The following is a 15,668-nucleotide window of genomic DNA, read 5'->3' as shown; positions in this document are numbered from 1 at the left end:
ATGACAAAATCAAAATATCCAGCATGAGCCTTTACACATCTTTCGTTCATTGGGTGCCTGAAGTGATAGAATTGGATCTGGCGGCATGTGCTCTGTGTAAGAGAGCTTTCCCCATCTGGAGCCCACGTGTGTGGGTTCACCCCTGAGTCCCAGATACAGATATCAGAGAGTAGAGAGAGCAAGGCCAATCCAGCTCACCCACCTTTGTTCCACAGAAATGGTTTTACTCTTTGATGTACAAGGTCAAGATCTAATTTTATTGGTAGATCAAGTTTAGCTACAATTGAACAGATGAACACACTAAGAAAGATGGAATTTTGTAACTCATTGTTGAGAGTCGATGGGGCATAATGGTTAAGAGCTTGCATTCTGGAATCAGAGAGACCTGAGTTCAAATGCCAGCTCTTTTATTGATTCTATGTGTGACCTTAGGAAAGTAAAGCAATTTCTCCAAGCTACAGTTTCTTCATCTGTCAAGTAAAGATAATTACAGTTCCTACCTGGGAGTACTGTAGTGATGATTAAGACAGAGAACACCTGTGAAAAAAATAAAATACCACAAGGCCAGTCACATGATAAAAGCACAATTCACTTATTATTTATCAATTTTAGAAGCATGGACTCCCCTCCATGGGGAATTTTAGAAGCATGGACGTGACACCTTTCCAAATGCTTCCATCTAGAGCTGCCTATTCTATCTTCTCCCACGGTTGGAATGTCCTTATTCTAAACCAAAATTTCACTCTGTCTTCTGGTCTTTTCATTTTTATCTACCTTTCAGAGCCAGATGTTAAAAATTGACTCTCTTTTCATCATGGCAGTGACTGGGCCACTGTATTGCACAGCTCTAAGGGACACCCTTCACACTGTAATCTGTGTAAATGGCACCCCCTGGTGCCAGCCCTACAGGACAAATGACTAGGAAGGATGGAGGGGAAGAAGGGTTGTAGAGAGAAGGGCCATATTCTTTTTTGTGAGCATCCCTGGGGAAGTAAGGATCACTCTAATGCCCTACCTTCTTCAGGCAAGGCAGCTACAACTCTATCAATACTGCTTCACAAAACATGATGTCACATCAAAGTCCATTCGTTACCCTTGGACCATGCTCCTCTGAAAGTGAGATACCCAGAACCAAGCCAACATTCCAGGTGAGACATGACCAGGCTCAAATAGAGCATAACTTGACCTCCTTCATTCTTCTAGATACCATAATTAGGATGCCACTGTGATACAGGGCAATCTTAGTACTGAGTCTTTACAGCCATTATTTTCTGGACAATGGCTTTGGCCTTTAAACACACATTGTCCTGCAATATCTCTTCACTTGAATTGTTACTCACTTTTCATTGTCATTTCACTTCATATATATTTGTATCTTTTCATACTGTCTATATTGGGAGTTCCCTGAGATACACCTGTGTTTTGAACATTTTAATGACTCCTGTTAAGCCTAGTAGAGTGTCTGAGTCAATAAAAATGTGTCTAATTTGAGTATTTAAGGAGAATCAAAGCAAAGGGATGGTATTTACTAAAATTTAAAATGGCCATCGTGGCAATGCAATAAATCTATTCTGTGTGCACAGCATTCCTGGGATAAAGTACCCTTGAAGAAATGACAGTAAGTTCTTATTTGGTTAATGAATCATAATTCCCCAAAGTATAAGCATGACTCTTATGGGATCCCTTAGTAATGATTCGTCAAGTGTGGTTTTCTTGCTCACATTTTTTAAATATGCAGTGATTTTCAAACTACGCTCTGTGGGGCCTGTGGGGTTCCAAAGGGATGTCCCAGAGATGCGTGGGTGGGGCTCCTGTCAGCCATCTGTTGCACCCAGAGCTGTTGGCCTTTAGCTGTTATATGTATTGGACTTCCCTGGAATAGTTCCTTTGGGGAGAAAAAGTTTAAAAACCATCAGTTAAGCCACTCCCTGGTCACTTCAGAGGGGTAGAGAATATGATCACATCCATGTTTACTGTTATGTAATGGATTTCTAGGTGAAGTGGTTTTGAAGAAGGGTCAAAATTAGGTTTTTAATTGCTAAATTTGGCACTAATAGGTTTAAAATTCTCAGCAGCCCTGATCTAAAGGGAAAGTAACTACACCATCACCATTCACTCTTTAGACACAGCTGGAAATGGAACCCAGGTCTGGAGGAACCCTGGGGATTTGACAGACACCTTCTAAGCAGTGTTGCAGGTGTGTGATTTGCATCAGGTTTGGGGGCAGTTCTTTGAGAACTCCAATTCTCACTTTCTGTTTTGATGGTGGGAAAGAGGCTACCTGTTCTGCTTTCTGAGAAAGAATCCTTGTGCGTTTTTCTTACTCAGAGATGAAAGTCAGATATCCAAAAATGGCCCTGGTTGGTGATCTTCTCTGGGGAAATTTCTGGAGAAGAAAGGGCAGGGTGGGCAAACATATTTCCCTTCTCCACCTCTCAGCCAGATTCCTAGAGGTCTGTGAAAGGAGAGGCCAGGGCAGGGCACTCTGACATCTACCTGCAATTCCCAGATCATAGTTTGTGGCTGTCAGGCCTCCTCTAAGAAACATATTTTAACAAGGATTTGGGTCTCGTACCAAACTTCTCATAATTTTTATGAGCTATAAATATTTAGAAATACCTTAACTCTGCTGGTCCATTGTTTCTTTTTCTGCAAGATGGAGATAATAATATCTTTCACAGAGGGGTTGTGGGCTGAATAAATGAAAATGGATGACAAAATAACTAGGAGAAATGTGGAATAAAGTTGGAAAGGGACAGTAGCAAGAATGTATTGGCATTTGACCAAGACAGGTGACCCGAACTCTGGAGCACTAGGAAGGAGAGAGGTAAGGAACACCTGGTGGTAAAAATGTCTTCACACTAGAAAAGGTGACATTGCTATGATGGCTTCATCCCCTTTACACTGTGGAGTAGCAGGAAAAATCTGAACTATGGTCGATATAAAAAGTAAACTAATTGAAACATAGGAAATATTTCCATTTTTCTTTACTTTCAGTGTTACAATAAATAAAGTCAGCTCGTGATGAATAAAAATGTACAAGCTTTCTTCCTAATCTGTATTAGTTCCATTTAATATACCAAGAATGAGGAGTTTCTTTGAAAGTAACTTTAGTTAAGAAATGTATCTTTTCATTTTGAAGGATTCCGCCCAATTTGATATTTTCAATTACATTTAAGGGAACTCGCATGTATTGTGTCTCCTATCTATAGTGCTATTAAATTCAGAGTAGGGTTAAACTTTAATAGTGTACAAGTCAGTTGGGCCTCTTTATTTCTCTGCAACTAATCCTCACAAGTCCTCATTCTACTGGGCCAGAAGGTGGTGGGAGTGGACAGGGGACAGAAGCTTTTCCATTTATGGGAGTCTTTGGATTCAAAACCATTTCTTAAAGTTTATTCTTTAGGACAACCTACATATCTTTGGGAAAACAGTTAATTAGTTAGGTTTCCTACCTCGCTGACCAAGATGACATCTGACTGAAGAAGGAAACTCAGTGTCCTCACAGTGATGAGGAAGAGGGTCCATCAATGTGGATGGCTAGGTCTGTACCCTGGGCTCTTGTCTGATATCTATGGCTAAAGTGCATGGCTGATGAACCTCATGGTCTGTTTCTGAGGCTATTAGTATTATTCCCATTTGCAGATAAGGCAACTGAGGTTCAGAGTTGTTATGTTACTTACCCAAGTGATTGAACCACGATTGACAACCAATTCTGTGCCATTCCATCATGCCAGACCGCCTCCCAAGGACATATAGAAGGCAGATACGGCTGAGGTGTTTTTCACTGACAATAAGTTGCTCTTCAACTGGGTACCCCCGGGACTTCAATCTGATTTGTCTTTCAGATTTGCTTCCCACCCCTAGCCCCAACGCAATGCAGGAGAGGACAGCTGCATGGCCTTCTAAGGTGCTTGGTCAAGAAGTCACCTAATACAGAATTAACACATCATCACTGCAATTGCAATTTGTTTCTCTGTGAAAATAAATGTGATGCTTACTTATTTGTCACCACTCCCTTCAGAATGAGCTAGGGACTATGGGGAAGTAGTGAGTTTACAATAAACAATAAAAGGTGAGCGCAGAGGCTTTTAAAACAAGTCCAAACATTTGGCTGTAGCCCAGAAGACATTACTCTTTGTCCATTAGGATTCTCTCCTACACAGTTTTCCAGAGAAGGGTGGAATTCCTTGGGTCATGTTATAAACATTTATCTTCTAAATCACGCCCCTAATAGAAAGAACAGAAGGTGAAGCATGTGCTGTAAGTCATTCGCCCACAGAATGTGCTCTGCACACGGTAATATAACATGTGGGGTCAGCCCTTGCGTCAAAGACCAAATACACAAGTGTAAAGAGATGGGAAGAAAAAGACAGACTCCACATGGCCAGCCTGGGGGAGGGCAGGGTGTTCCTCTGGGGAGAGGAGTCTTGGAAAAGGCTTGTTGGGGAGGAGCTGAGGAGAACATGGAATCATTGGGCTCTGAAGCCATCTGAGATGGAGATGAGAATAAATATGTGGGTGTGGGGGCAGTGATCCCTGGAGCAGGGAGATGAGCCTGGTGGGGGAAGCCGAGAAATTTCTTGGCCAGTATGCTATTAGATATAGTTTAGAAGCAGTCCAAGGCTAAGGAAGACACTTTTCCCTTTCCCCAGGCTGCCAATCCCTTCTGGACTCCCCAAATCTTCCTCTCTCACCATCAACTCCTTCCACTCTGGACCCAAAGGAAGAAAAGTTTGTATCCTACTGGCAGAGCAGGCAACACAGGGGATAGTTTCTGTCCCTTCTCTCATCAGTCCTTTTCTCTCCAGCCAAATAAATTCTTTAGCATTTTTATCCCTGTCAAGGAACCAAGCAATATATACATTCCATCTGAGACCTGCATTCTCCGGCACCCATGCAAGAACCCTACCTAGATGACTCGTCTTGGGTAACTGATAAGCTGTAATTTGCCCCGTCTTTGTTAACCTCACACCCTCTCCCCCAAGTTCACATATTATTCAAGCGTCACAACTAGTTGAAGCAACTCTAATAGAGCACTATGCAAGGAGTCTGAAGACTAGTCCTGCTTCTAATTAGCTGAATCGCCAAGAGTAATTATAACAATGATGAGGCTATCTACCATTGATTGAGTATCCAATAGGTCAGGCCCTACGCTAAGCACTTACACTTATTAACCTAGGAAAACAATTCCCATTATTTTTAAATTTCCTAGTAACTGGAAGCTTTGGTACATCATTAAGATATCTTATTTTTTCCTATGGTTATTCAATTTGAAAACAATACAAAACTCCACAAAACTGAAAAGGTCCCCTGGTTCTCAGAGTCAGGGGGAGCAAGGGGTTGTATGCGTGTCGGATTTTGTGGCATTTCCTTCAGTGGAATCCGAGTGGGAGATCAGGTGATAGCAGTAGAAAAGAGCAGGTGGGCAAATCCCTGAGACATTTAGGGGACAGGAAGAAAGGAAGCAGGATGGTGCCCTGGGAGACACGTGTCCATGCAATGAGCAATGACTGCTCACCTTGGCATTGCTGAGGTCTGCGCCCTGGTACTCATTCCCTAGGTAACTGCCAGAAGTTTCCTTACCTTGCTGGGCTTTGGGTCCTGCTTTGCAAGATTTGCAAGAGCCAGTTACCAGACTCAGAGGAAACAACTGTGGTTCAGGCTCCTTCTCCCAGACCAGTTATCTGTGACCTTGGGTGAGTCATTGAACATCTTCTGAGCTCGTTTCCACATCTAAAATGGAAAACTGATACCTACCCTACCTTACAGATCAATGTGATAATGCTGGGGCCAGTGCTTTTTAAGCTTGAGGACATATTTATGAAGTGAAGGAGTTGGCAGGTGATGACAAAGGTCCCTTTTAGGTAAGACATATTCAGAGTTTACAATGCGGTGACCTTATTTATGGGAGAATGGCCTTGCAAAGCCTCCAGCGGCCCCACTGCTCCATGTATCTACTCCTTGTTTCCTGCAGCTTTAGATGGGGAAGGCTCCTCACTCAACAGGCATCATTATCTTATTTCTCTGCTGATCAGATTTTAGCCAAAAAATAAAAGAATTCTCTTTCAATCTGGCAGTCATTTTCTTCTTCACTCTGAAGTCAGTATGCAAGGTCAAGTTCAAGGAACTGAATTCCTTAGAAGAGGATTCCCTCATCGTCTGGGAGAAATTAGTTCATAGTTAGCATGGGTGTGTCAAGGCCTCTATGGTTTTCTCTCTCATAGTTTTTGTAAATTGAACCAAAGGTGGATAGTGTTGACCCAGGCATTAGCGATGACTGTTTTTTATGGGCCGTTTCAGGTGCCCTTTGTGAATTTCATGATCCCTTCTTATGGGATGGGTGGAGTGGTGGCAGGCCTTGTTCTTCAGTTATTGATTTAAATTAATCATAGCTCATCCTGTCCAAACATTGGATTGTGTACACAGGTGAGCAGGCTATTCATCTTTAGGGGTTTAAATCCTGCCTGCTTTTGCATATTGGTATAGATAGACTATCAAGCTGCAAAAATATAAGGATCATCTCCCAATAAGACCTCTCATACTGCTTCTAAAAGGTTATCAAAATAGAAAAGAGGCAGCCAGCTTTGGAACCTATACTCTGATTTTTTAAAGTGGCTAATATTGGGGAAATGAACTGAATTCTATCTTTGGAGTTATCAAACTTGTTGACCACTTTGGAAAGCTCCAACTCTACTATGTAATAACTGTGTATTCTTGAATAAGTCACTTCACTTCTCTGAATATCAGCTCAGTTTCCTCATCGACACATGAGGATAGGGTACATCATTTAAATATATGCATATATATTTTTTCATTCTAGTGTGCAAGATTTTCTCTCCCCTATGAGCCATGATATGAGGGCAAGGAGTACCTTTTGTTTCTTGGTATTTAGGTACATAGTGCCTTGGACATGGTAGATGTTTGACATATATTTATTGGATGAAATGGAACAGAGTTAATTGTAACTGGTGCTAGCTCAGAACATCAGGTTGGTTTTCCTGCAGCAGCACTACTGAACATCCTCATTTTTCAGAGGAAGGAACTCAGAGAGGAGGGGAGCTCTGTCCAGGGAGGTCAGCCAACAGGCCAACAGGCACACTGTCTGGGTGGTAGACCTGAGACTAGAGTACAGATCACCTAAATCTCAGTCCAGTTTCCTTTCCACCACACACAACAGCCCCTCACATCTTATCTGCACTTATTTAGAAAATAAAAATAAAAAGAAATGATGCAAAAACTATATATATATATAATTTTAACTCCATCCTAAATTATCAGAGTCCCACATCAATGAAGCCTAAATTCAGAGAAAACTTTCTACTCTGAAGACATTCCAATACAGTGAGGTAAGTGACAGAGTGATGGAAAGGATGCCGTTTATATAGGCTGGTCTGTAAAGGTCTTTTGGATGGGGTGACATTTAAGTAGAGACCTGAAGGAAGAGAGGGGGTAAGGAATGCAGGTATCTGGGGAAGAGCATTCAGGCAGAGAGCACTGAAGCTGAAGGCAAAAGTAGGGGCATGCTCAGGCCATCCTGGCTGCAGTCAAGTGAGAAAAGGAAAGAGTAGGAGGAGATGAGGTCAGAGACATAATGTCTCCATTACACGCCAGGATATGCAGGACCTTGGTAAGGATTTAATATTTTATCTAAATAAGCAGAAGGTCATGTAGGGTTTACAGCAAGAGAGAGAAAGCAATCTGACTTACATTTTAGAAGGATCCTGATAGCTCTATGGAGAATAAACTGGAGGGGAGCAAGTGTGCAGGGGGGACCAGTTAGAAGTCCAGGCAAGGGATGATGGTAATTTTGACTAGTACTGGAGGTGGTCAGAAGTTATCAGATTTAGGATATATTTAGAAGATAAAACCAATAGAATTTGCCACAAGTTGCAAGTGGGTTGAGAGATGGGAGGGAGTCAAAGATGACTTCAAGATTTTTGACCTAAGCAACTGATAGAAAGGAGCCACTGATAAATGAGATGGGGAGGACTGAAGGAGAAGCAGATTGGGGATGGGGGTGGCAGTGGTAATGAAGAGTCGGTATTCGGACATATAAAGTTTGACATTCATATTGGATATTCAAGTGGAGATGTCATGTGGGAAACTGGATGAAATCTGGAATTCAAGAGAAAGATCAGGCTAGATTTATAAATTTGGAAATTATCAACGGAGAGATGGTATTCAAAGTCATGGGACTATATAAGATAACCTGGGGAAGGCGTGTACTTAGAGAAGAGTTCCCAGAACTGAATCCTGAGACATTTCAGTAGATAGAGGTCAGGAATATGAAGAGGAATATTACAAAGCAAAGGACACTGAGAAGTCCACTCACTGAGATAGGAAGGAGAACCAAGAGAAGTGGTGAACTAGGGGCTAAGTGAAGAAATTCTTTTAAAAAAGAAGTGATCAACTGTGTCAATAATGAGGACTGAGATGTGACCATTGCACTTGGCAGCATGACGGTTGTCAGTGAATTTGGAAAGAGCTGTTTTAGTAAAGTTGTGAAAATGAAAGCCTGATTGGAAAGTTTCAAGGAAGAATGGGAGAAGAGTAAGTGGCAACCACAAATACAGACAACTCGGTAAAAGATTGATTATTATTATCGCTATTATTATTGTTCAAAGAAGAGCAGAGAAATGGGAACTGGAGGTACATATGGAATTAAGGGAGGTGCTTTGACGATGTTGAAAATGATCCCAGTACAGAGAGAGCAGGAGAGAGAGGAGAATGGCTGGAGCCATGTCCTTGAGTTGAGGAGAAGAGAAGGGATCCAGCAACCCTACAGAGGATTTGGCTCCAGGTAGGAGCCCAAGTAGTTAATTCATTGTAACTAGAGGGCAGGCTGAGTATAGTTGTGTAGACATAGTTGGTAGAAACTGTGAAAGTTCTTTTCTGCTAACTCTTGTTTTCTCAATGAAATGAGAAGAAAGGTCATTAGCTTTGAGAGAGGAGGGTGGATAAAGTATTGGAAGGTTGAGGAGAAAGAAGAAGAGTTGTGAAATAATTGCCAAGGAGAATGATGACCTAGAGAAATGAGGTAGGATGACTGGACACCTTGCACATTGCCTGGCACAGAGTCAGGCTCAATAAATCTTCCTTGGATAAAAGATGACCCGAGAACCTAAGAAAGGAGGCAAATTGAGGATTCAAGTCCCAATATAATGCACAACTCAGCCCATCAGATTTGGATCCGTATTCAATCATGCATATTTGGCCATTTTCCTGAAGTTCCATTGAAGGAAACTATAAAAATTATGATTTAAGCATCTTTCCTGGCAACCCAAAAGAAGGCTCCAATCTTTGCCAAATGATAGAATTACAGAGTCTCTCCTTGGAAAGCTCCTTTCTCAAATGGAGATTTTTATTGCCACATTTCATCTCCCAGTATAGTACTGTTCTCTTTATTGGTACCTTTATATTCCTTACAGGTTTTTAAACATGTTTCCCAGCATCCATCATTTTTACAGCCTCTCTTCCAATTTTCCACACAAAAACTTTTCTCTTACATTTCCCTTAGGAATGTCTCATTAATTTCATATGTTTACAAACTTTTACTATCCCATAAAGGCATTTCCGTCTACTCCCAAAGAAGTATCTAGTCAGAGAAATAAAATATATGAACCAAAGACTTAACATTATTTTCAACTCATTCATCTACATTAGCAAGGTCTCCTGAGTCTTTGGCTGCCTTCTAAATGGATGATTCACCTGCTTGTGGAGAATTTCAATAATTTTTTGGTAATGGTCTTTGGTTTTCAGCCAGAGGTTGTCTCTGGAAACATATCTTTCTAAAATTTTGAGACTCACAAACTTTGACCAGAGTCATTCTCTAGGGATCTATTCCCAGGTTCTGCTTTTCTTCTTCCTTTTTTTTTTTTTTTTTTTGGTTAAAGAACATATCTCAGGCCATTTCGATTAAGATTAATCTTTCTGTGAAGTAAGAAAACTATCTTCAGAATTAATCCAAGTCTAGGACTTAATTCTTTGGAGAAGATCTATGAAGGCAGCAGACAGAAGATATACTGCTTTAGATAGATATAGGTCCATATATAGACAAATTTTATTTTACTTTTGAAATATATCAGAAAAACAGAAATATACAAAAGTAGTAAAATAGACACCATTGCTTCTTTTACACCACGCCTTCTTTTTGGAGTATATCCTTTAGCAATTCTTTCAGCAATACTCTATAAACAGTAGATGCTTTCAGTTTTTGTCTGAAAATTTCTATATTTTACTCTTATTCTTGAATGGTAATTTAGCTAGTTATAGAATTCTAGTATGATTTTTACTTTTGCTCAGCACATTGATGTATTATTCCATTGTCATCTGGTCTCTATTGTGGCTAAGAAGTCTGTTTTAAGTCTAAATATTCCTTTTTAGACAAATGGTCTCATCTCTTGGGTTTATTTTAAGATCTTCTCTTTCTTATTAGTGTTCCACATTTGCACCCTGATGCATCTAAGTATAAATTTGACTTTATTTATTCTCTTTGGAGCTCATTGTACTTCTTATCTCTGAGGACTCATCTCATCAATTATGGAAACCCAGTCATTAATTTTTTTAATATTAACTTTCCCCCTATTACCTTTACTTTTCCTCTTCTGAAACTTCTATTAGGCACAGGTTAGACATCTTATTTTTTCCTCCACGCTTTTCATGTCTATTTCACCGGTCAGTTTTTTTTATTTCTCTATGTTAATTCTCCTCAAATAGATCTTCTCATTTGCTGATTCTCTATTCATCTGTATCTAATCTGCTGTTCTGTTTAGTCTCTAGGCAATTTTTCTATTATCTGAAATATTTGAGCCTCCAATCTTTCTACAGCTGGATCTTCTTATTCTCACTCATGTTGAATTCATTTTAATCTCCTATGTTTTGTAACTTTTTATTGTGAGTTCATCCTTAATGGGAATTGTTTTTCTGTGAGAATCTCCTGCAGCCTTGAATGCAGCAGTATCCCGTCAGAGGGATGTGAAGGAGAATAGGGGGTAATTTTCTTTTCATTTGCTTCTGCAGGTGCCCTATAGGAATCACTTGCTCTGGCTTTGGGGTATCTGAACCACAGAGTTTGCATATTTTAAATCACTAATTTTCCAGGAGCTTAGGCCAGAGGTTCCCATTTCTCAGAGCGCTTTTATTCAATCAGAGCCTAGGCAGAGCTAGATGAGCTTCCCTATGATCTCCCTGGGCTACTGGGCAGATTGTTTTTTAGTTCAAACTTTCACAAGTGTCCTTTAAGTGTCAATGCCAAGACATCTTGGCTCCTTGTGCCAGCCCATAATCTTGTCTCTGTCCTTGAATGGCTATTAAAATCCAACCCAAGGCACTACCTGACCAACTCCTGTCTCCTCCCAACACTGGCTGAAACATTAACACACAAGCTTGCCTCCTTAGGTTTCAATTTTCTCTTTATATTTGAAGAGTAATTCTCATTCTTCCTTGAAAATTAAAGCAGATGTAAGAGAACTTCCACAAACTTCTGTTCCACATCTACTCACCTACCAGCAACTGCTCTCTACTTTTCCTCCTATTACTATAGATGAACCATCTGTGACTGTAAGGCCAATCCCTCCACTGGGGCACTAGCTCCCATTCCCTCTCACCTATTTAAGGAAATCACTCCAGTAATTCTCCTCTATTTCTCCTGCACTAATTTTCCTCTTTTCTCTGGACTACTCCTATCAGCATAAATATACTGTTATTTCTCCTATCTTAAAAAAAAAAACCCTCTATTCCTCTTCCCATTCATTTAATGTCCCATTTCTCTGTTCTCTTTACCGAAAACTTCTCAAAGTTTCTGCCTCCAATTCCTCTTCTCCATTTCTTTCCTACACCCGTTCCAATCAAAACTTTGTTCTCACCATTCCACCAACACCACTCTTCTCAAGGTCACCAATGACCTCCACATTGCTAATTCAATTCTCAATCAGCATCTTACGTGACCTAGTAGCAGAATTTGATCTAGCAGATCATTCCCTTTTCCCGGAAATTCTTTTTATCTCTTGGGCTTCAGGACTCCAAATCTTCTTTATTTTCCTTCTTCCTCATTAGTCATTTCTCAGTTTCCTTTTCTGATTCTTCCTTTTCTCCCCAAATTCTGGAAGTACCCCAGAGTTCAGTCCTTGAATGTCTTCTCTTTTCTAGCCACACTCAGTCCATTGATGATTTCATCCAGTCTCAAGCCTTTAATTGCCATTTATAGGCTGACAACTCCCTAATGTATACCTCTAGCTTGTATCTCTCTCCTAAATTCCAAATTCATATGTCAAATTTCTCACCCAGTGTCTCCAATGGATTGTCTAACAGACATGTCAAACATATCTTGACCAAAACTGACCTCTTGATCTTTCCTACCAATCATGTTCCACCCTCAATCTTCCCTGTCTCAGTTAATAGTAGCTCCATCCTTGTGATTGTTCAGGAAAAAATTTGGAGTCACTCTAGACTTCTTCCTCTCCCCCTTGGATCTGAAAGTAAAGCGCTGGACTCAGGGCATTTGTTCCACTCAAATAAACAAAGTTGTATGAGTACAGAGAAATGAGAGTGTATATTCTGTAAGGGAGAGGTAAGAGAAGCAATAAGCATGATATAAAGCTGAAAGTGCCAAATGAGAGATGCAGAAATGCCATAAGGGTTGAAAGAAGGGAGTGATCATACCGAGAGATAGAGAATCTTTGGGGTGTCTAGAAGGCAGAGCCTTTTGAGGTGATCCTGAAGGATAGTGATGATTTGACTACATAAGGTGAGAATCAGTGGGAATTCTAGCTGAAGGAAGCAGCTGAGCAAGATATATATCTTCCTGGCTAGTGTTCCCTTCCCCATGAGTAGGATACTTTTTGCCTACCTTGGCAATATATCCTCTTGGCGCCTTTGATAATCCCTTGACCCCATCCTCACTCCACCTCATTCCCCATAAAGATCAAATCACAGTTGCTGTGTTCTACCAACATTAACTTCCAAATTTTCTCTCACAGGCTATCAGGCTTCCCTCTCTTAATTCATGTTACCATCATCTTAGTCCATATTTCTTTTTCTATGTTCTGTGTCATTGCTCATCTCTTTGCCTTTGGGTTTCCTCTTTCTCTGTTCATTCTATTCACTGCAGCCAGATTTGTGTTAAGAGCATGCTGACTTCTTCAACTGACATATAAGAACCTATTCTGCATGAGGCACTACTCTCAAGGAGTCTTATAATCAAGCAAAGGGACACACTAGGAAGCACAAAAAGGCTACAGATGCTTCTACAAAACTATACAGAGTACAATGGGCACAAGGGAAGAAAACACAAATCCTCCCAGCTGGTAGGGGAGCAATCATGGAAATCACTCAAAATCCATCCATGGCTCCTCATCACCTACAGAATGAAGATCTTCCATGACATGCCTCTAGCTACCTTTCCTGCCTTGTTACCCCCTCGCGCACTTCACTACATTCTAGCCACACTGCTCTGTTTGCACATGTGCCCTGAGCCTTCCCTTATCCATGCCTTTGCTCATGCTGGTCCTGCCTGGAATGCTGTTGTTCCACCTCACATGTTTAAATCCTACTCAGCATGTGTCAATAATCTTCATCATTATCATCATCATCATTACCCTAGAAAGATTAACTAAATTCTCACAATTCTTAATTTTATTTTAAGTCGCAGTGGTCTTACTTGTATTACATATGTACAATCTTATTTCTCTATCTCTTGAAGGCAGAAAGTATGTCACATAAAATAGTCCTTCCCCTTGGCAATAGAAAATTACCTAGCTACACACTGTCATCACTCAGTAGTCACAGGAAATAAGTGGAAAATTTTATTGGAATAAAAAAGAAACAAATAAAATATTTGGAAAGGACTCTTTTAATTAATTTAATTAAATGACCATAGATTTAAAAACCCAATCTGACCAAGACAGGGTGGAGTGGACCTCTACACTTCTTGATAACGTACAGCCAAAATGCCTTAAAGTATGACCTGACTGAGTGAGTCCACCCTTAGATCACATCCTAACTTGAGACAGCCTGACTCAGATAACTCAATTTACTCTTGTTGGCTGACTGGTTTAGTCAGAGGAAACCACTCAGCCTCTAAAAAGAATTTGTAAAGAATATGAGTCCATGAATCAGATGTGGATGTTAGAGAACCGAGTGTCCTGGATGGGGCGATATTAAATGACAAGGATGAGAAGAATAAGCTAATGGATCCCTAAGTGAGAAGAGGATGGAGCCCTCAGTTCTGTTCGTGACAGCTCCCCTACCTTGTCATTGTCTCCTTCTTCTTCCCTGACTAACACTGCTCCTCCTCATGCCTATTCTCAGAATCAAAACCTTATTCTTAGCTCTCTTTTATGACCAGTGTGGCAGTTTGAGTTCTGTGCCTTACAGCCTATCAGTTCAACATAGCTTCAAGTACTGGCAGCTTTATTCCCTCTGCAATCTTGTACGGACGTCTGCTCTTTTGCTGCAAGCCCACACTTTATAGGCATACTTGTTCAAGAAGAAAATACACACTGGAGCCATCTACCATAAGTACGTGCAGGATGGGACCAGAGCTTTTACTCTCTGAGGAGACAGTCAGTACAAGGTCCCCAGGCAAAGTACACAATGTTAGTGTCAGCAATTCAAATATTTTAACTTCAGTGCCTTCAAATCTACCCCATTTGGTTTCTTCTACCTAGATTTTGTGCAAGGACTTAAAAAATATGAACCTGCCCCCACCCCTCACCCCCAAAACACACATATTTGTATTCTTTTTCTTGGCTTGAAATTTTTTTTTCAAAGCATATTCAAACTCTAAAATATGGTACACAGTGGAGGTAGCATCATGTAGGGAAAACAACGTGGGCTTTGGAGTCACATAAGCCCGGATTTGAGTTCTGGATTTGCCATCTACTTTCTAGAAGATGAGAATGTGAGGTATAGATTACGTACCCCCCTAACCCAACCCAGTACAAGGCTGGACAGCAAGCTCACAGCTAAGAATAGAAGGGGCTACACCTTGCCACAGGGTTTCTAAGATGGATTGAGCCAACAGAACCTTTATGATAACTTCCCACTCATTGGTATTAAGGAGGCAAGGGAAAAGAGTAGAGAGTTCACTTTGGTAGCTTCTTCTTCCCTTCCCATGCAATCAAGGGCTCCTGACTTGTCCTCCTCACCCCTCATATTCCCTCACCCTCCTGTCTTAAGTCAGAAACTAGCCTGGCTTAGTGCTGAGTCACTGAACTGGCAGATATGCCTGATGATGCAGGAGTACAGGGGAAGGTAAAGCAGGAAGAGAGCAACATCGAAAGAGGGTCAATGGGAGGTTGTGGGGGTGGTACATGAGGGCAAGATGGGGAGAGAGACAGCCTGACTTCCTACCACTCAATGCAGGAACAAAGACAGTAACTTTCCCAGAGTGGGTCAGTCAAGGAGACAGTGTAGAAAGTAAGTAGGACTTAGGCCATCTTGATATGACCATTCCAACATCCACCCACCAAGGCGGAGAGACCATGCTAGCAATGGGCTGAGGGATGGACTTCACACTGTGCAGTGAGGGTGGACAGGGTGCGCCAGTGTGATCCCCCCTCCACCACCACCAGCTAAAGAACCAATCCATGAACCCAAAAGAGAGCCCACCTCTGGAGCCCACCTCTTGAATTAGCACATCTTCCACGGGTCAACCAATAGAAGAG

This window comes from Ceratotherium simum, chromosome 11 (assembly GCF_057802395.1).
Source record: "Ceratotherium simum simum isolate JZ-2026a chromosome 11, ASM5780239v1, whole genome shotgun sequence".
Lineage (NCBI taxonomy): Eukaryota > Metazoa > Chordata > Mammalia > Perissodactyla > Rhinocerotidae > Ceratotherium > Ceratotherium simum.
The sequence above is the reverse complement of the archived record's forward strand: the minus strand, read 5'-3'. Positions refer to the sequence as shown.